Raw genomic sequence first — 22,406 nt, forward strand, 5'->3', positions numbered from 1 at the left:
TCCGCATCTTGAAGCTTCCTTGAATTTTAATCTTACTGAAAACTTGCAATCCGCATGGTACATTACATCCTTTTCGAGGCGGTCACCCGGCCAACAACGCCATACGATCGTTTCTTCGGAGATCTGCTTCAACTTTTCCGAGTATTTCATTGACGATCGTCGACCCCATGGGACAAAGGAACCAGCTATTCATAGCAGTTTAAGTAGGGGTGTAGCCTTTATACAGCCAGTTGTTTAACCGCATACTTCATTCAGGTTTACAAAACATATTTCCCATGAAGGTTGATCTAGTACGGACTTTGGCGACGTAATTTGCAGAGCAAAGTACAAAGCTTACAAGTTATTCTGAAGACAGTAGGATTTGCTTCCTATTTATTGCAAGTATGTTTCTTCAAAACTTTGTTCCTTGTTGCTACTTTCTTAGCAGTTTACATGCAGTGATTTTTATAGGTCAAAGACCTTTCAAGGAATACTCCTAGATATTTGGGAGAATCTGGGTGTTGCAATTGATGGCCCGCCCTGTATACTTTGAGTTTCTATCTTGCCAATGTAGGTCTTAGGTCAAATGGACATACCTGTATCTTTAAAGGATTTGGTCTCAACATATGTTGTTTGTAATAACTTAACTTGGCGGGCTGAGGGCCTGCGACTTGGTGTTCAAGTTCAAAAATTTTAGCATGTGCAGCAAGAGCAATAAGAACTGCGCAGAGTAAATTATTGATATTTCTGATAATTAGATGGCCATTTGTGTGAAAATGACCGCCTCCGTAGCTAAGTAGTCATCACGGCGGCTGCTACCCAAAGGACCTGGGTTCGATTCCAGGTGTTGCCAGGGAATTTTCCTTGGTGGGAAGACCGGAGTGGGTTGCACTCAGGCTCATGATGGAAATTGAAGATGCACGACGGTCAGTCGGTACCAATAGAGCCGACAGGGCCCGTGGATGAAGTTTTTTTGTGTGTGCAAAACAAAGAATGTTGTTCCCAGCACACTACCCAGAGGCAGACCTTTAAGCTAACTTCTCCATCTAATTTTTTCCTTTAAATGGTTCAAATGGCTCTGAGCACTATGGGACTTAACAGCTGTGGTCATCAGTCCCCTAGAACTTAGAACTACTTAAACCTAACTAACCTAAGGACATCACACACATCCACGCCCGAGGCAGGATTCGAACCTGCGACCGTAGCAGTCGCGCGGTTCCGGACTGAGCGCCTAGAACCGTTAGACCACGGCGGCCGGCTTTTTTTTTTCTTTACCGAAACATACGTAGACTCTTCCATTTTCAAGAACTGACTGTATAATTTGAAACAAACGGTAATATTTGAAAGTACTATACAGCTTTTCTAGTAAGAAAAAGTGTAGTAAGCAGCAGTCGTGTCCACCAGAGGAATTCGTGATTAATTACTTTGGTATCCCTCCTCAAATGTCTCATTTCAGGCTTAGGTCTGTTTGATGAGATACAAGTTTTGTTTCTGTGAGTGACTGCAGTCTTCCTATTATTAATCTCTCACACAAAATTTGAATACATAGCATAATGCATTTACTGACCAGGATATTTTCCTTGTTTCAAAAGTGTAACGGCCTTACACTTCATATACATTTCTAGGACGTTGTATCTTTGTAACAAGGTGTTCCCCGTAGCCTTATAAATTTGCGTTTTGGAAGTTAAATCCTCTTCTATAGGGGACTTATGTTGTTTCAAGTGCGGCAAAAACCTGGTTTTTCGGATGGGACTGGCTGTGAAATCTGTACAGCATTGTTCAGTGTCAGGATTGATGAAACACAGAACTTTGTTGAACACTTGCTGCCATACCCTGCTGTTAAAAGAGTATGCGTCGCGAAACAGCGTCAAGTTATTGCCTTCAGCGCTTTGCTCAACGTAACTTCTATTGGTGTTAGAAGTTTCGTGGGCCCGGTTTGTGCTATGCTTATTAAAATCTCCGATTAGAAATTTATTTTCGTTAGAGTTGAAGTTTCTTGATACTCTGAAGCAAAATCTCTTTGTGGTTTTTGTACACTCCTGGAAATTAAAAAAAGAACACACTGACACCGGTGTGTAAGACCCACCACACTTGCTCCTGACACTGCGAGAGGGCTGTACAAGCAATGATCACACGCACGGCACAACGGACACACCAGGAACCGCGGTGTTGGCCGTCGAATGGCGCTAGCTGCGCAGCATTTGTGCACCGCCGCCGTCAGTGTCAGCCAGTTTGCCGTGGCATACTGAGCTCCATCGCAGTCTTTAACACTGGTAGCATGCCGTGACAGCGTTGACGTGAACCATATGTGCAGTTGACGGACTTTGAGCAAGGGCGTATAGTGGGCATGCGGGAGGCTGGGTGGACGTACCGCCGAATTGCTCAACACGTGGGGCGTGAGGTCTTCACAGTACATCGATGTTGTCGCCAGTGGTCGGCGTAAGGTGCACGTGCCCGTCGACCTGGGACCGGACCGCAGCGACGCACGGATGCACGCCAAGACCGTAGGATCCTACGCAGTGCCGTAGGGGACCGCACCGCCAGTTCCCAGCAAATTAGGGACACTGTTGCTCCTGGGGTATCGGCGAGGACCATTCGCAACCGTCTCCATGAAGCTGGGCTACGGTCCCGCACACCGTTAGGCCGTCTTCCGCTCACGCCCCAACATCGTGCAGCCCTCCTCCACTGGTGTCGCGACAGGCGTGAATGGAGGGACGAATGGAGACGTCTCGTCTTCAGCGATGAGAGTCGCTTCTGCCTTGGTGCCAATGATGGTCGTATGCGTGTTTGGCGCCGTGCAGGTGAGCGCCACAATCAGGACTGAATACGACCGAGGCACACAGGGTCGACACCCGGCATCATGGTGTGGCGAGCGATCTCTTACACTGGCCGTACACCTCTGGTGATCGTCGAGGGGACACTGAATAGTGCACGGTACATCCAAACTGTCATCGAACCCATAGTTCTACCATTCCTAGACCGGCAAGGGAACTTGCTGTTCCAACAGGACAATGCACGTCCGCATGTATCCCGTGCCACCGAACGCTGGTCCAACTGAGGTGCCAGGTGGAAATAGCATGGCAAGCCGTTCCACAGGACTACATCCAGCATCTCTACGATCGTCTCCATGGGAGAATAGCAGCCTGCATTGCTGCGAAAGGTTGATATACACTGTACTAGTGCCGACATTGTGCATGCTCTGTTGCCTGTGTCTATGTGCCTGTGGTTCTGTCAGTGTGATCATGTGATGTATCTGACCCCAGGAATGTGTCAATAAAGTTTCCCCTTCCTGGGACAATGAATTCACGGTGTTCTTATTTCAATTTCCAGGAGTGTAGAAGGTGCATATGAAAAGTTTGGCGAATGAACTCAGAAACAATAGTTCGAAACAAAATAGTTTTACTGGCCTTCGACGTAATTACCATTAATCACAACGTACTTCTAACATGACTTGTAAAGCTGTTGGAAACTCTCAGAAAACGCTGGAATCGCTCGAAGCAGTATGCTTACGTGCTGTTGGATGTGTGCATCATTACAGGAGACGAGACCTGATGCTACCAACACAATCTGGAGAGCAGGCGACATTCAATGAGACGTGATGTTCACCGCCTTTCCCGCCTCCCAAAAATATTGGCTAACAGAATCCATGAAAGACGAAGCACATCATGCCACTGACTCTCGCTTTATCTCCTGTGACCAGCCCTCTCTTCCCTGTAATGATGCGGATATTCAACAAAGTTCCACCATGGTGCTTCGAGCGACTCCACAATAAGCAGTTACGGATAGATTCCAACAGCTTTACAACGAATGTTACAAGTGTGCGTAGTTAATGGAGATTACTTCGAGGGCCAGTAAAGGTATTTTGATTGTAACTTTTTTTCTCTATTTTATGAGATAATTCACCGACCTTTTCAGTCCCATCTTGCATATCGATGTAACAGAACAGTTGTCAAGTTCTGTGGTTACTATTTCAGTATCTTGCTTCCATGTAACACCAGCTAATGTAACATTAATACCAAATCTCAGATACTCGTACACTGCAGTTCCATACTTGGGATATTTCAGTATCTTGATTCCATTCCATGTAACACCAGCTAATGTAACATTAGTACCAAACCTCAGATACTCGTACACTGCAGTTCCATACATGGGATGGGGGAGGCCTTTCACCAACTTTATAACAAGTATCGCTGGTTTAATAGAGTTTTTATCTTTTCGTGTTTCCTGAACACTTGGGACATCTCAAAAATTCTCTTTATATATGTTTGAAAAAAAAATGTCTTTCCTATATATTTACACCGAGATTAATTAGTGGTGGTTCTGAGAAGGGTCGTTCATGTTTTTCTTATATTTGCCGGCTGGTGGATGGATATGCCGCCGACAAAATTCAGCGTTGGCCAGAGTACACGCAATTCCAAAAACGGTATTATCTACTGCTTTGTGCCCCTATCTTACTTAAAATGAGGCAAAAGAAATTGGTTGCCACGCCTGAGAAAATGAATACGACACATAGTAGCAAATTGGCTTGGAATCTGATACAGAAAATAATCAGGGTAAGAAAACCTGCTACAATTAAAACAGAAACAACCATAAATAAAACTGGCCACGAGATCCTTCTGACGTTAATGTATCTCGTATCACTTTATCAAATTTTTCAAAAATAATAATTTACATGATATGACATCTAAGTGTGCAATCACCATTTCCATTATTTCTCTTAGCACTACGTCTGTGAACACTGGTCTGTTGACTGTGGCATTGTAAACGCGTAAGTGAGATGAACGCTGTTTCTTTTAATTGTATACGTCTACAGTCAGGAGAGTCATTGTTTATGTTATTGTTTTCCTTTCTGTCTTGTCTTATTCAAATTCCTGCGGTTTTCCGAATCTGCCTGTGCACCGTGTCAGATCCGTTGGTGACAACAGATGAGATCAACCTTTGAACGGCCGCATTTACCAACTAGCGTTTAGTTTGCAATCCAATCTATGTCGGCAGGCAATCGAAATAGCAACGTAGGCCATTCAGAGCAGACACTAAAATCGCAAAATGTGCCGTAGTTCTGATTTTTTGCTATGTTGTTAGAACCAGTTAGGGTAGCGTGAACCCAAGTTTTTAGCTTCTAAACGCCTGTGCTTCCTGAGCAATACGACAAATACTGCGCAATTTTTGAAACTCCTTTTTAGTTGTTGCCTTGTAACTCAAAACACTATTCGTTTTACATATTGGTCGTTCTTATTATTTGTAGAGTACATTAGATGTGGAACAATTTAACTACAACCTTAGCTCTATACATCCAGTTGTCTTCGGGACTGGAACTTCAAACATAGGCCATTTCCTATCAAAACGAACATTCTAAATTTTGCTCTTGTTTAGGACCGAATATCGGCAAAACCGCTCACCCTGCGAGAAATGTGGTGAAAATGAAAGTTGCTGTAAATTTTGTTGACATAAAATGAAGAGTCCAGACCTGGCGGTTCTCTTGAAGTCATACAAGCACAAATTGTGACAAAACTGAATTTTTGAAGAAATGTGCTTAAACACTACCTAATAATAAATTGTGGGCATTCAACGAAACAAAAATGCCTAACATCATGTTTAAAAGTATAAAAGTTTATTTAAATGTACTTATGTTATTAAAAACTCATGTATTTAAAAAATTAAAACTCAGTATTATTAATGTTTTGGGTAGTGATAAACAACGGACATTAAGTAATTGAAAAAAAGTGTTTTTAACGATCAGTTGTTTATTTTAAAACCTATATTGCACCAGTTTCGGTCACATACTATCGTCACAGGACGTCTGTTAACATCGAAACTGAAAATATATAATGTACACAAAAATAATATAACCTAACAAAACTGTAGGCATAACATTCATATTTACACTTACAAGATGAAAATAGATTAGGAAAAATCGTATTTAATGGTTCTCTTAGACCGATACAACCTCTAATCTGTCATAGTGAGGATCAGCAATCAGCAGTCAAATACAGCTCTTAACGGTAGTAACGAACACGCTTCACTGTGATTAATGTCAAAGGGAAGAAAAATCATGGAGAAATATATACACGTGAACCAAGCGGGATGTTAACGCATGTGATACGTCTGCTGGCTGTAATATCGTAAATTATTAATTATTTTGCACCCTCAATATGATGCATATACAGGGTGTTACAAAAAGGTACGGCCAAACTTTCAGGAAACATTCCTCAGACACAAAGAAAGAAAATATGTTATGTGGACATGTGTCCGGAAACGCTTACTTTCCATGTTAGAGCTCATTTTATTACTTCTCTTCAAATCACATTAATCATGGAATGGAAACACACAGCAACGGAAAGTACCAGCGTGACTTCAAACACTTTGTTACAGGAAATGTTCAAAATGTCCTCCGTTAGCGAGGATACATGCATCAATCCTCCGTCGCATGGAATCCCTGATGCGCTGATGCAGCCCTGGAGAATGGCGTATTGTATCACAGCCGTCCACAATACGAGTACGAAGAGTCTCTCCATTTGGTACCGGGGTTCCGTAGACAACAGGTTTCAAATGCCCCCATAAATGGAAGTCAAGAGGGTTGAGGTCAGGAGAGCGTAGAGGCCATGGAATTGTTCCGCCTCTACGAATCCATCGGTCACCGCATCTGCTGTTGAAAAGCGTACGAACACTTCGACTGAAATGTGCGGGAGCTCTATCGTGCATGAACCACATGTTGTGTCGTACTTGTAAAGGCACATGTTCTAGCAGCACAGGTAGAGTATCCAGTATGAAATTATGATAACGTGCTCCATTGAGCGTAGGTGGAAGAACAGACTAAAAGAGCTCTAACATGGAAATTAAGCGTTTCCGGACTCATGTCCACATAACATCTTTTCTTTATTTGTGTGTGAGGAATGTTTCCTGAAAGTTTGGCCTTACGTTTTTGTAACACCCTGTATAATCATACTTGTTGGGATATTTAGCTTCACTATTACCATGGTTTTTCATTCCTAGTTACTTAGTAATGTCAACACAGATAACTTTCAATGTCACTAGTTCACTAGTTCTCTAGTTATCTTACGAAAGATGATCGCTAGAGATGTTCTACTTAGCTCTTCACAAATAAGGTTTTCTGATAAAACGTAGAGCTATTACCGCCAGCAGACTTATCACAAGCGTTACCATCTGCAGTGGGACGCTATAAAAGACTGTCTTTGCTTGTTTCATGTGGGTATGTCACTCCATGATTTTTGATGCCCTTGACATTGTACACCGTGAAGCAGGCTCGTTACCACTGTAATTGCTGTATCTGACTACTGATTGTTGTTCTCACTATGGAATGCTAGAGGCTATATCAGCCTAGAAGGAGCGAGAAATATGATTTTACCTGCTCTATTTTTCACTTCTAAGGAAGTTACATATGTTATACCCAAATTCTTGTTAGGTCGTATTATTTTTGTGTACATTGTATGTTTTCACTTACTATGTTGACAGACGTCCTGTGTAGATGGCCCATGGTCGAAACCGTTAGGATATGGGTCTTACAATAAACAGAGCTCTGATGAATAAAAGGGATTTTTCATTCTCAAGGATTCAGTTTCTTCGAGAGTCCTGGTTGTCCGCTGTCGTGTTCTAGGTCAGAAGGAGGTTGCTGGGGAGTTGTGTCTGATTTGGGCTACTTGTCCGAAGGCCTCAGACCGCCTGTTCGTCTTCTTCCTCGTAGATCAGATTTGAAGCGACGTTGTGGCAAGTCGTGTCAGAGCAGTGACTTCACAAAGCCTAGTACTTAAGCCCAGCTATGCGGCAGTTGCAGAGCTCTCGTGCATCCATTTTTGCACTTTACGTGACAGCGATTTGAGAAGTTTTGCTGGGGCAGGTCCACATACTATTGTTACTGACAATAGGTCAAGGCAGCTCTCCGGTCAACCGCACTCTGCGACGTCATTCGCGACGCCCAACAGTTTTGGCACTTGGTGGTAGGTGCGATGCGAATGGAAGGAAATAGCTTCTTTGGTTGGAGGCAAGCATGCCAGGTCCTCCTTCGCACTGGCTTCTCATCTGACGAACAGACGGAACCGAGGTTAGAGGTAGGTATTTTTCTTTCCAAGTTATCCGCGGCAACTTTGAATTTGGCACTCACAATCTGGACAGGTATCTTCCTCTGCCAAAAGGAGTAGTGTCCTCTCACTTTAACATTCTCTCAGCAAGTGCTCGTTCCATGTCAGTTGGCTGTAGCTCATTGAAATTTATATTAGCCAACGGAAGGTTTGTCAACATGTGAGCTTTCACAGCCCTCGAGTATGCATTCCCATTGGGAATTTTGTCGACATTGTTTTCGGTGCATCTTATAGCGAGCAAGTCCTTCATGCCACTACCTGTCATCGTGGCACCAACGCTTCCATATGCAAAATAAGTAGGTGAAACCACCTACCCTCCCATCACGTTACTCAAATCGTAAAGTTAGCTGTTTTCAACAATGTCTCTGCCTTTCATTCACAGCAGTTGACTACATGACAGATCATGTCTTTTGACCAAGAGCTTTGGTTTTTTCAGTGATCACAAGAAAAGACGTCAGTACAGTATCATAATCCGTGGGTGGTCCGCCTCTGGTAGCTGAGTGGTCAGCGCGACGGACTGTCATACCTAACAGCCCGGGTTTGATTCGCAGCTGGGTCAGAGATTTTGTCCTAATCATCATCATTTCAACCTCATTGACACGCAATTCGCCGAAGTGGCGTCAACTCGAAAGATTTGCGCCAGGCGAACGGTCTACCCGACGGGAGGCCCTAGCCACACGGCATTTCCGTTATCTGTGGATGGATCGTGAATGAATGGGAGGAAAACAACTTTTGAGCATTTTAATTCACGAATATTGGTCACTTGCTCCAAGAACTCGTCCCAGTCTTGAATACGAGAGGTCTTTGAGGTTTTTCGAAACAACAACAGCAAATTTGTGGCTGTGGGTAGTATACCACTAACAACTTGAAGTCTTTCAGTCACGTCGGCCATTGGAATAATAGACAATCCAGTATTTTTTTTCTGATTTTATATTGTTGGATTCGTGAGATGGCATAAGAACTTGTCCTGTCAGTAGAAACATTGTTGGTTTGTCTCGCAATAGAGATGTAATGATCATGATGCGACCCATTTCAAGGAACATGATTTTGCCGTCTATGGTACTGACATTCCCATCAGCATTGTCAAAAACGAGTTGGGAAGGCTTCTTTTTGAATTGACGGTGATCCTTCTCCCCATACTATAAATGAACTTTCAAAGACCATTGCCTAACTGTAACCACAGGGAACTCTCATTTCTGCACAGAGTTAACAAGATATTTCGAGCCAAATTTCTTGTATAGCAGGTACCCAGGTAGCGTTCAGAGAGGAGATGGCAGAACTTGGTCTCACGTTGGAAGGTGTTGTATCAGCTGTTGAAACACATTTCTTCTTCCATCCACCGAGAGAATGGACTGTGCTTCATCACGGTGGTTTCAAGTAAGAGGTTCAGAGAGTTACGAACTGCATAATCAGTTTCTCGCAAGAAATTTCAATTGGAGGATACTCCGTGGTATCATAAACTTGAGAGAGAATATCTTGTAAGATTATCTCTGTTGCGAGCTTCGCTCCTCGCTGCCCCTCTTCTGCAGGATTGCTCTTTCTTTCCTTGTAACTGTTGTTAAAGAGAATCTTTTACCCCAAAAACTGTGAACCAAAGGACTACGTGATGAGTGCGGCCGAGGCCGACCTCTGCAATTATGACCTCGTCGCCGTACCGCCTCAGAGATGAATTTTGACACTTCTGATATTAGGCTCGTAATCTCTTATTATTTGATCTATGAGGTCATCCAACAAAATTGATAATGTTTCCTCTTTTCTAGTCAGTCCGTGGTATTTGTTGGTTCTGAGTAGTCTATTTTAGTCTATTAGTTGATGGCATGCTGTACAACTTCTTGTGACGTAAAGAGTGACACCTGACGTCAGCAGCGACGAGGTCAGTTACAGGTGCAAGGCGACCTGTAATCTGCTATCCCCATTTATCATCTCGAGGACTTCAATAATCGTATCCTTCGCACTCAGTGACTGCACTTGGAGCACATTATTCTTCTGGGGCTTGATAACTTCCTTGGTGATATTGCCTCCAAAGGGTAAAAGAATATTTCGACGGTCCATGAATTCATTTGAAAACCTTGAATATTACGATTTAGGAACCCTATTACATTCACGACGAACAGTCACCGCAACCTGGATTTGAACGGTGTATTTCTTCCTGCACTCATTGTGGATAGTAACGCTTCTCCGTGACACTACGCTTCATACTCATTTCAATTATCGAAAGCGCACCAAGTTTTTCACCACTGTTAGTTGACCATCCTCAAGAGTTAATACTGCGCTGCTGCTACGGTCGCAGGTTCGAATCCTGCCTCGGGCATGGATGTGTGTCATGTCCTTAGGTTAGTTAGGTTTAAGTAGTTCTGCGTCCAGGGGGATGACGACCTCAGATGTTAAGTCCCATAGTGCTCAGAGCCATTTGAACCATTTTTTTAATCCTCACAATTTGTTATAGGAAGTGTTTGACTCATTTCTTCAAAAATTCAGTACTCTGACATTTTGTTATTTTAAGATTTCACGAGAACTACAAGGCCTAGATGCTTCGTTTTATGTCAATTGAAAGCCAATAAAATTTACTATAGCTGCAATTCTCATAACAATTCTTGTACGATGAGCGGCTATGCCTATATCGAGCCCGAAACAAGACCAAAACTTAATTTTTTTTTAAGAAAAGCATTTTGAACCACTATAGCTGCAATTCTCATAACAATTCTTGTACGATGAGCGGCTATGCCTATATCGAGCCCGAAACAAGGCCAAAACTTAATTTTTTTTTTAAGAAAAGCATTTTGAACCACAGACTGTAAGCATACAACTTTATTCTCTAGCTGGTGGCTCAAAATGCGTTTTTTCAAATACTGGACAGCTGTAAATAGATACGGAGAAAAAGTTCTAACTAAAATTTTCAGCCGGCCTGCGTGGCTGAGCGGTTGTAGGCGCTAGTCTGGAACAGAGCAACCGCTACGGTCGCAGGTTCGAATCCTGCCTCGGGCATGGATGTGTGTGATATCCTTAGGTTAGTTAGGTTTAAGTAATTCTAAGTTCTAGGGGACTGATGACCTCAGAAGTTAAGTCCCATAGTCCTCAGAGCCATTTGAACCATATAAAATTTTCAGTTTTGCTAAAAAAAGACCAATATTTGGGGCTACATATAACGGAAACTACTGGACTTAAATTGTTTCATGTTTAATGTGCTTTAACATTCTTTACATGCTCTTTTTTTCGAAAATTATGTAAGAACTTGGAAGTCGATATAGGTAAATACATGAACCCTTTCAGAAGAATATTCGGTAATTGGACGAGGAGGGGGTGTCATTCAATTTTAACAACGCGCGTAGTTACATGTGGCAGTCGCACACGGTTTAGTTCGCAGAACTTCGATGTATAGTAGTTCCTCCAGGATATTCCACTGCCTTCATAGTGAGGGCCGAGCTTTGTATGCTTTAATACACTCAGTGGCCGCTATTTGTCATTGTCTTAGGCCACTTCATTTCTGATGTTCAGTGTATCGACTGTTCGAGTCTGCGTCCGTCACACGCACGTCGCAGCCATCCAATACATAAAACAAATACAGCACATATAAAATAAATGAATAAGTGTTAAATAAATACAGGCAAGGGAGAATATTGTTGTGTACCCATTTTTACTGCAGAGGAGAGGATGAGGACAGTGCTAACTATTTTTGTTATTGGTGAGTACGCCTTAACGGACGAGCACACCGATAATGCAGCGAGCTACAATATTCTCACGCGGCTGTATCACATGGTGCAATGCTTTATCGGCCGTGTTCTACTTCGCGTGCCGGACGATACGCAGCGTCCTGTTTGCGATAACACCGCTACAAGCCTGGCTGCCGGTGGATTTCTGTGTTAGACTTATTGTTGTGCTTACTTCAAACTATCGTTCGAGGAAAACGCTTCACCATGGACACTATCGCAGTAGTAATACATCCACGTCTTCGGGACATGCTTTTCTTGATAGGCAGACGTGTTTACGTGCACTGATTCCACAAATGACTTCAGGAGAGAGGCATTTCCCGCTAAAGACATATTTCACTTAGACAAACAGTGATCAAGGGGTTCATGGAGCAGACAGTAATGAATCCTCGCAGCTTCATTAATAACTAAGATACTGGAACCAACTTTGTTTCTTTAATGGAACTATGTTATTTTTGGACGCTGGAACAGCAAATATCAATGGGAAAAATTAAGCGGTATAACTGTTTTGAAGATCTGGCAAGAAATCGCGAAGTAAATATACATCTAATATAAAATTTTTTGTGCTGTTGTTGCGGCCGTCTCCAGCAAGACTATAATTTTGTTGTGAAAATACTGTTTACTGGTGAGACCGCGATCACAAATACCAGGAACGAATATGCACTATTGGTTAACGGAAAAGCATCGTTGGCTCCGTAAGATCTTTAACAGGCGACAGTGTGGTGTGAATTCGCGGTTTGGGATAAAAGAACAACATGTTATAGGGCCTTATATCGTAGATGGTAAGTTATACAGGGAAAGGTACACACATTATTTGACAAATACACTACTGGCCATTACAACTGCTACACCACGAAGATGACGTGGTACAGACGCGAAATTTAACTGACAGAAGAACATGCTGTGATACGCAAATGATTAGCTTTCAGAGTATTCACACAAGGTTAGCGCCGGTGGCGACACCTACAACATGCTGATACGCGGAAAGTTTCCAACCGATTTCTCATACACAAACAGCAGTTGACCGGCGTTGTCTGGTGAAACGTTGTTGTGATGCCTCGTGCAAGGAGGAGAAATGCGTACCATCACGTTTCCGACTTTGATAAAGGTCGGATTGAAGCCTATCGCGATTGCGGCTTATCGTATCGCGACATTGCTGCTCGCGTTGGTCGAAGCGTACTCAACGAGGAACCCTGGGTGCACGAACGGCAAAACGTCATTTTTTTTATGAATCCAGGTTCTGTTTACAGCATCATGATGGCCACATCCGTGTTTGTCGACATCGCGGTGAGCGCACATTGGAAGCGTGTATTCGTCATCGCCATACTGGCATATCACCCAGCGTGATGGTATGGGATACCACTGGTTACACGTCTCGGTCACCTCTTGTTCGCATTGACCGCACGAACAGTGGGCGTTACATTTCAGATGTGTTTCGACCCGTGACTCTACCCTTCATTCGATCCCTGCGCCCGCATCTCGTGGTCGTGCGGTAGCGTTCTCGCTTCCCACGCCCGGGTTCGATTCCCGGCGGGGTCAGGGATTTTCTCTGCCTCGTGATGGCTGGGTGTTGTGTGATGTCCTTAGGTTACTTAGGTTTAAGTAGTTCTAAGTTCTAGGGGACTGATGACCATAGATGTTAAGTCCCATAGTGCTCAGAGCCATTTGAATCGATCCCTGCGAAACCCTTCATTTCAGCAGGATAATTTACGACCGCGTGTTGTAGGACCTGTACGGGCCTTTCTGGATATAGAAAATGTTCGACTGCTGCGCTGGGCAGCACATTCTCCAGATCTCTCACCGACTGAAAACGTCTGGTCGATGGTGGCCGAGCAACTGGTTCGTCACAATACGCCAGTCACTACTCTTGATGAACTGTGGTATCGTGTTGAATCTGCATGGGCAGCTGTACCTGTACACGCCATCCAAGCTCTGTTTGACTCAATGCACAGGCGTATCAAGTCCGTTATTACGGCCAGAGGTGGTTGTTCTGGGTACTGGTTTCTCAGGATCTATGCAACCAAATTGTTTGAAAATGTAATCACATGTCAGTTATAGTATAATATATTTGTCCAATGAATACCAGTTTACCATCCACATTTTTTCTTGGTGTAGCAATTTTAATGGCCAGTAGTGTACTTCACCTTGCCCCTGAGAAATCATCAAACGATTTGGTTCCTACATGATGAAGGTCCTGTCCATAATTCTTCAATAGCAAGAGATGCATTTAACGGCTTATTTCCAAACAGGCGGGTGTGATGAGGTAACGTTGTCCAGAGATGTCCAGCGCCATCGCCTCACATGACGCAGCTATACTTCTTGCTTTGGGGTTCCAACGACATAAGAGAGCGAATTGTTGCTCCAGAGATGTTTACAGCAGGGACTTCATCAGTGATACAGCGTGAACTGAAGTATCTTTAAACTAATGCTTCTGATTTTTAATACACGCTTTAATAAATTCACCAACAGAAATGTGACGGCACACAACTCACACGTTCATAACTTCAAGTTCGCAATCATTGGTTTCATTTACTTTATGCAATACTATAACGTACGATCCTTTTACCTGTGTGAAAATGCACAGCATATGCAAACAATCAGAAGAAACACTTTCATTTTCATTTATAATAATAAATTATGTCTAGTAGATTCCAATAATTTATGTCACTAACAAACATTCCAATGCGAGTATCAGATGTTTCTCTTAGAGATATGACCATTTGTTGAACTCTGTGGGAGGGAAAAAGGTTGATGATTGTAAATCGATCGGGGTATAAGGTAGTGGTCCACAAAACTCTTCTGTTCATAACGTTTCTTCCAGATCTGCGTTGGACATCTTCAGAGGGATTGCTCCTGCGCTGACTCCTGCCGACATTCACCTATACGCAATGGAGGAGCAACGCCTCTCAAGATGTCCAACGTACGGGCTTTCAAATCAGTAAAATGAAGTCTGATGGTGGTGTTGATGTGGTAGCCCTCAACTACGTACCCTCAAACTCAGAGTTTTAATATTAACAGTTTTGGCTGATTTCGTTGTCTAGGGCTGGGATACATAGTTGCCGCATTACAGGCCAAATACTGCTGAGTCTACAGTGTACGTACGATAAGAATACACACATGAATCGAATGGTCGAAGGTTTGTATCACTCGGCAATTGCGAATTATGAATGTAAGATATACGTTTATAAATGGAAGATTCCAATTAAATAAAATCTGCAGGTACTATATTAACGACTTTAAATGATGAGTACGATAGTAGAAGTACTTTTGAGAATGCGGTATATTTCTGCAAAACGCTTATTGGTGTCGGTGGTCCAGCAATTAAATAAAATATAAGTTGAATAACAGGGAAACAATAGATTTCTACTTCACTTACTTAGTTATGAGCAACATAGCTCGCGAGATATTCACTTCTGAACGCATACTACGTCTTCACTGCAGAAGCCACGGAAATCACACAAGAGCACAGGTCAGCACTACGAGATATTTCTATCTGCCGCAACCACGCGCTAAACCGCTCCACACCCTCCGAGTCCCTCCCCTGCGACTGTGCGTCCGTTGCGCCGTCGCGTCCAGCACTTCCGTATCCTGTGGGACCGTCCCTCGCGCCGCACCCCTCAGAACTCCCCCAGGTAATCTCCGGAAACGATGCTCCTCCCCAACATCCATATGCCTCTCTTAGTAACGAGCGCTGTGGTTGGCTAGAGCGCTCCCTACATGTCTCCAAGCCAACGTACACTCACAAACATATTGATACACATACGAAATAATGGATTTACATTTAAATAACTTGAAATTAAATAAATATTCCTACGGCTGGACATAAACACGCTCTAACACGCATTATTAAACACATAAAGAAATTAAATAAACATATATCAAACGAATAGCAAGAAAAGTGGGCCAGTAGCCTAATGTCTCTTTGCTTTCTAAAACACAGTAAATATTTAACCTACGTCTTCATGAACAATATATGTCAGATATAAACAAAGACAGAGATGAATAAAAATATTTATAAGCATGATGCTGCCTTTTCCGTGTAACTGTGGAGGACTTATGGCCTGACACGATCGATAGTAATCGGCCACTTTGACCTCCAATAACTCATGTACTATTCAAGTTAAATGTCTGAAATTTATACCTCACTAATAGCTTTCTAAAGACGCGTCGATCGAGAAAATCGAATGAAGCGTTTATATTTTGGAAATTCGCTGCTGGGTGTTACTTGTTACTTGTATAATTTACTTTAAACTAATAAATATATTGAAAATCTGATTACATCGTCAGAATCGTCTTGCAAATAACGGTAATGTACATGTTTCTTATTGAGGTATCATCATTCATCTGGCTACTATTAATTTCTATACGAACTGTGAAATGCCTGCTATTACGGCTTCACAAAGTCTACCATCTTTGGCACTCCCGGCATAGACATCTCCTTCATCGACACAAAGCACCGTCCTTGGCACAGCGTCAACATGGAAGTCCCAGCCACGTGGTCCGGTTGGACCGCTCTTGCTTCGGTCAGCACCCGGCACCACGTGGTCGGCCTGCCGAGCTGCCCGCGCCCACTGACCAGCCCGTGCAAACCGTGCCAGCTCCGAACGTAGAATATTTTCAGGGCGCCACAATTCGCCTGTTACCTCACAAACGCATTTCTGGACGGAAGAGTTTCGTGGACCATGACCTTCTCTGCCGAAAGGTTTACCAGCAGCAATGTCATCCAGTCGTGAAAGGCTTCATTCTATCATCAGGTATAAAAGGTTAATTGTCTCATATTAATGCAGTATGAACAGTGAACACCATACTACTTGGATGTAGATCTGTGATCTCAGAGCACGGAACTTCAGCATGCCTGCAGAATCTTATCATCCGCATAGTTAGGCAAAAAGTTTCCACCAGTATTTACGTGATAAAGAATTCTTTAATTATTTCTTGTTTTGAATTTTAAATCAACATGCAATGTAAAATGCTGATGTGGGAGCAGAATCTGAAATTGTTTTCATTTTGCGTTCTCGTGGCACTTCTTAACAGTCATTTTCTAATTAGGCAAAAAGTATATTTGGCCGATAGGCTATGACGGCTCGAGTTCGACGTCCAGACAGTACAGAGATCACTGCCGCAAAATGACTTTCCAGCGATATAGTATTTTATTCAGTATGGAACAAGTTTAAACTTAACGCATAAGCATTACATTGAGTCCTAACTCGGCGATACAGGTTTCCTTGGAGAGTGGCATGAACTTCCAGGCGGCAGGCCCTTCAACGGCAGCAACAACAGCAAAAAAAGTCCCTATATTGAATGTACTTTTACTTCGTAATTTCTTGCTGTATCTACAAAAGAGTTATATGACAGAATAAGTCTCACCGAAATCTGCTGTTCTAGGGTCACAGCAGACCCAAATTCCATCAAAGAAAATGAGGTTGATGCCTGCATCTTGCTTATTAATGGAATTGCGAGAACGTATTGCTGTTCGTTTCATGAAGTCAAAAAGAGTTTGAGGCGTAATAGTTAGGCACCCCACCATGTATGAGGATGAAAGCAAGAGTAACTGTTAGTTTGAAACACAGAGACCAGTCTGCAAATGCAGCCTAACTCAAAAACAGTTCGCAGTGACACAGTTCGACCCCAGATGGTTCATCGCACTCTTGTTCCGAAAAAGTAATACAACAATGTGTGGATTTCTGGCACTCAATAGCAAGGTTATTAGCGTCTTGCTAAAATAATCCGAGACGAAAAAGTGGTTAAAAGAGTTAAACCTAAAAACGGATAAATATAACTTCACTTAAAATTATAATAAGTGTCTCCCATTTTTACTCATGTTCATCCACCCTGTCATAGGCAAAGATAAAGAACGTAACATTTGCAGCCTTGTCAATTTTAACACGTGCTGTTGAACTCCTTACTCAACTGTAGCACAGAGATTTAATAATAAAAATCCCATGAAAACGAATATGTAACTGCCTGGTCATATTCAAAAAACCAGAGTGCGGCGGAAAAAAACACAAAAGCCTTCTCTCTAATAGTTTAGGGAGCAACGAACTGAACATGTTGAAGTGGACTAGTGGTGTAAAAGCTTACCATTAGCTGTTTCAAACCAGTTGAAGATACCTGGTGCACCCAGTAGACAGGACGAATTGCCCCTCTCCTCAATTCGACGGAAAAATCCCGACAATGAAAGGTCGCGTCGGTAAAGCCACAGGAGAAAGCTGGAACTCTTGCCAACAATAGGACCAGAGAAACTGCGTATCTGATTTGCGCACGCACTAAGATGTTCTGTCAAAGTGACAAAACATTTCTATGTCCTCGAAGGGGCCTTCCAGAATTCAGGAGGAAGAGACTAAAGACGGGTCTCGAGTGACTGAGTGCTTCAGGAAGAACGTCCCACCGTGGGCCTGCTACCACCACCCACTTCAAGTTTTCGCCCTGACGTATTACTCGAGTTCCGTCATTCATGTGGACCTAGGTAATATAATGGTTTACGCCAACACAAAATTCCCAAAAGTGTGACAGACAGACTGTAGAGAAATAAACTATGTGCTTAGCCCAACCACTTTAATTTATATCCTAGTAACAACCTTGAACATTTCTCAGTTCAGCATGGGGACATCAATAGAGAACATAGAAGCTAATATAATTGTGTAGGCTTCCTCAGGCAGAGTCAGACGATATAAAAATTCTCTGGGTATGGTGCCGCATCATAATGTATAAAACCACTCCAGCTGAGAAAAACCAACGTTTCGGCCACGGTTGCAGCGACCTCCTGTTGTCTCTACTGGTGCGTTCTAGCTATGCAGTGTCCCTTATGTTTTGTTGTTACTGTTCACTGCGCTTGCCATTACGTCATAATTTTAAAAAGATAGTTCGTTTCGTTGCTCAATTAAGGAAGAAGGAGAGGGAACTTTATTTTAATAGGTTTTGTGGTGGCGGGAAAGCGTAACCTCTGTTGTCTATTGGCGCTTGTGTTATGTGGCATGACTGGTGGTCACCGTCGAATGAGAAGTTGGCTGTTGTTTACCAAATGCTGGACTTCTGCCTCGCGGCGGCAGTTACTCGCCGGTAGGGCTCGTGCCTCGTGTTGACAGTGCAATCTGTTGGGGTGCGATTGCTGGCAATCAAGATGGGGCAAGCCTGAGTTCGTCCTCTCTATTCATGTTCTTAGAGTGTTTAAGTTGCTGACCAACAGGCAAACACATTCACCGGGTTGGGGTGCAGGCTGTGTTCTATAGAGTAGCAGGATCCAGGACGTGCTAGACTACACTAAGGACAAGGTGGATGCTTTACGCACTGCAGGCGTGTACAGGGTGGAATGCGAATGTCGAGAGGCATACAACGGCGAGACAAGCAGGCCAACAGCAACGCACATTCGGGAACACGAGCGTTTTTTTCGTGTAGGGAAACACAACAAATCTGCACTGGCAGAACGTCAGCAAGACTGCGAAAAGCAATAAAATTCAGCGAAGCCTGTGTGTTGGCCAAGCAGCCCGTTATGACGAAACGTAGAATCAGAGAGCCCATCGAAGTACTTAAACACCCTAAGAACATGAATAGAGAGGCTCAAAATGGCTCTAAGCACTATGAGACTTAACATCTGAGCCGGCCGGAGGGGCCGAGCGGTTCTAGGCGCTACAGTCTTGAACCGCGCGACTGTACGGTCGCAGGTTCGAATCCTGCCTCTGGCATGGATGTGTGTGATGTCCTTAGGTTAGTTAGGTTTAAGTAGTTCTAAGTTCTAGGAGACTGATGACCTCATATGTTAAGTCCCATAGTGCTCAGAGCCATTTGAACCATTTTTAACTTAACATCTGAGGTTATCAGTCCCCTAGAACTAACTAACCTTAAGGACATCACACACATCCATGTCCGACGCAGGATTCGAGCTTGCGACCGTAGCAGTCGCGCGGTTCCAGACCGTAGCGCCTACAACCGCTACGCCACTCCGGCCGGCGAACACAGGTAGACCCCATCATGGCTGCGAGCAATCAGAGCCCAACAGACCGCACTGTCAACTCGAGGCACGAGCACTACCGGCGGGTAACTGCCGCCGCGCGGCCGACGTCCAGCATTTGGTAAACAACAGCCAGCTTCTCATTCGACGATGACCACTAATCATGGCACATATTACAAGAGCCAATAGACAACAGATGTTACGCTCTCCCTCCACCGCATTAAAATAAAGTTCTTCTCCTTCTTCCTTAATTGAGTAATGAAATGAACTATCTTTTTAAAATTATGACTTAATGGCATGCGAAGTGAACAGTAACAACAAAATGTAAGGGACACTGCATAGCTAGAACACACCAGTAGACCCAGTGGAAGGCTGCTGCAACCGTGGCCAAAACGTTGGTTTTTCTCCAGCTGCAGTAGTTTTATACATTATGACACAGTACCATGCCCAGAAAACATTTATGTTAACATTAAAGCTGTTTATCAAGCTACATTCTTATTTATTAATTACTGTTGCTTTCTAATTAAAACGGGAAGTTCCACTGACATACAGCGAAAGAAAGCTTTATGAATAATAAATCAGTTGATATCGATGAAGTATATCATTGTAATTTTAGTTAATTTAAATAAGATGAGCGGGAAAATTGATTTAACAGACGGATATGAATACAAGCTCTCTGGTACAACGCCGGGTTAATCACCGTAAAGCCGCGCGGAGTGGCTGCGCGGAATGGCCACCCGGTTTGAGGCGCCATGCACGGATTGCGCGGCCCATTCCGCCGGAGGTTCGAGTCCTCCCTCGGGCATGGATGTGTGTTTTTCTTAGCCTAAGTTAGTTTAAGTAGTGTGTAAGTCAACGGACTGATGACCTCAGCAATTCGGTCCCTTAGGAATTCACACACACACAATCACCATAGAGTGAGCTTGCAAGATGTGATACTGAGTTCTCATTTGAAAGCAGCCATCCTCACTTGGAAATTCTCTAAATTCCCTAGAAAGCTTCAGACAAATGTCGATATGGCTTTCCAAAACAACCGATTTCTCCCCCCATCCACCTACATGTCTGGTGATTATGATGATTCTGACATGTCTGTGCGATGAGACCCCCCCCCCCATGTTACAAAGACCAGCAGGAAAGAAAGTGAGTCGCCGGCCAGAGAGGTCTGGGAGAGTCGCAGGAAGAGCTGTTGTGGTAGGCAGAAGGACTGTATGGGCACCATGGCTTGTTCCGTCTGGAGATCAGGACAATAACAGTAAGATGGATGGTACAGTTCAATAAACCTGACAAGATCTGCGACATCACTAGACTACGTATTATTTATCTCTTACATATGTACATAGTGGGATTCGTTATGAATAGGAAGGTAGGGCAGAGATGTGTTACTGTGAACAGTTCAGTTACAGGTTATTCTTTTCAGAATCGACAGCAAAGCAACACCGACAACGATAGTTCAAAGATAAATGCCGACGTCGCAAGCTGAAGATGCAGAGATAGAGAAAGTGTATGAGGATATTGAAACGTTAATACAGTATGTAAAGGGAGATGAAAATCTAATAGTCATGGGGGACTGGAACGCAGTTGTAGGGGAAGGAGTAGACGAAAAGGTTGCAGGAGAATACGGGCTTGGGATAAGGAATGAGAGAGCAGAAAGATTAATAGAGTTCTGTAATAAACTTCAGCCAGTAACAGCGAATACTCTGTTCGGGAATCACGAGAAGATATAGTTGGAAAAGGCTGGGTGATACGGGAAGATTTCAGTTAGATTACACCATGGTCAGACTGAGATTCCGAAATCATATTCTAGATTGTAAGGCGTACACAGGAGCAGATACAGACTATGTAGGTTGAAGTTTAAGACATTAGTCAGGAAGAATCAGTACGCAAAGAAGTGGGATACGGAAATACTAAGTAATGACGAGATACGTTTGAAGTTCACTAAGGCTGTAGACACAGCAATAAGGAACAGCTCAGTGGACAGTACAGTTGAAGAGGAATATACAGCCCTAAAAAGGGCGGTAAAAGATGTTGGGAAGGAGAACATAGGTACAAAGCAGGTAACTGCGAAGAAACCATGGGTAACAGAAGAAATACCTCAATTGATCGATGAAAGGAGGAAGTAAAAAACGTTCCGAGAGACTCAGGAATATAGAAATGCAAGTCGCTGAGGAATGGAATAAATAGGAGGTGCAGGGAAGCTAAGACGAAATGGCTGTATGAAAAACATGAAGAAATCGAAAAAGAAATGATTGTCGGTAGGACTGACTCAGCATACAGGAAGGTCAAAACAACCTTCGGTGACATGAAAAGCAAGGGTGATAACATTAAGATTGCAACGGTAATTCCACTGTTAAATGCAGAGGAGAGAGCGAGTAGGTACAAAGAATACACTGAGAGCCTCTTTGAGGGGAAGATTTGTCTGATATGGTAGAAGAAACAGGAGTAGTTTTAGAAGAGATAGGGGACCTAGTATTAGATCCAGAATTTAAAAGAGCTTTGGAAGACTTAAGATCATATAAGGCAGAGCGGATAGATAACATTCCATCAGAATTTCAAAAATCGTTGGGAGAAGTGGCAACAAAACGACTATTCACTTTGGTCTGTAGAATGTATGAGTCTGGCGATATACCATTTGACTTTCGGAAAAACATCATCCACACAATTCCGAAGACGGCAAGA

The sequence above is a fragment of the Schistocerca gregaria genome, chromosome 3, assembly GCF_023897955.1.
Source record: "Schistocerca gregaria isolate iqSchGreg1 chromosome 3, iqSchGreg1.2, whole genome shotgun sequence".
NCBI classification, from domain to species: Eukaryota; Metazoa; Arthropoda; class Insecta; order Orthoptera; family Acrididae; genus Schistocerca; species Schistocerca gregaria.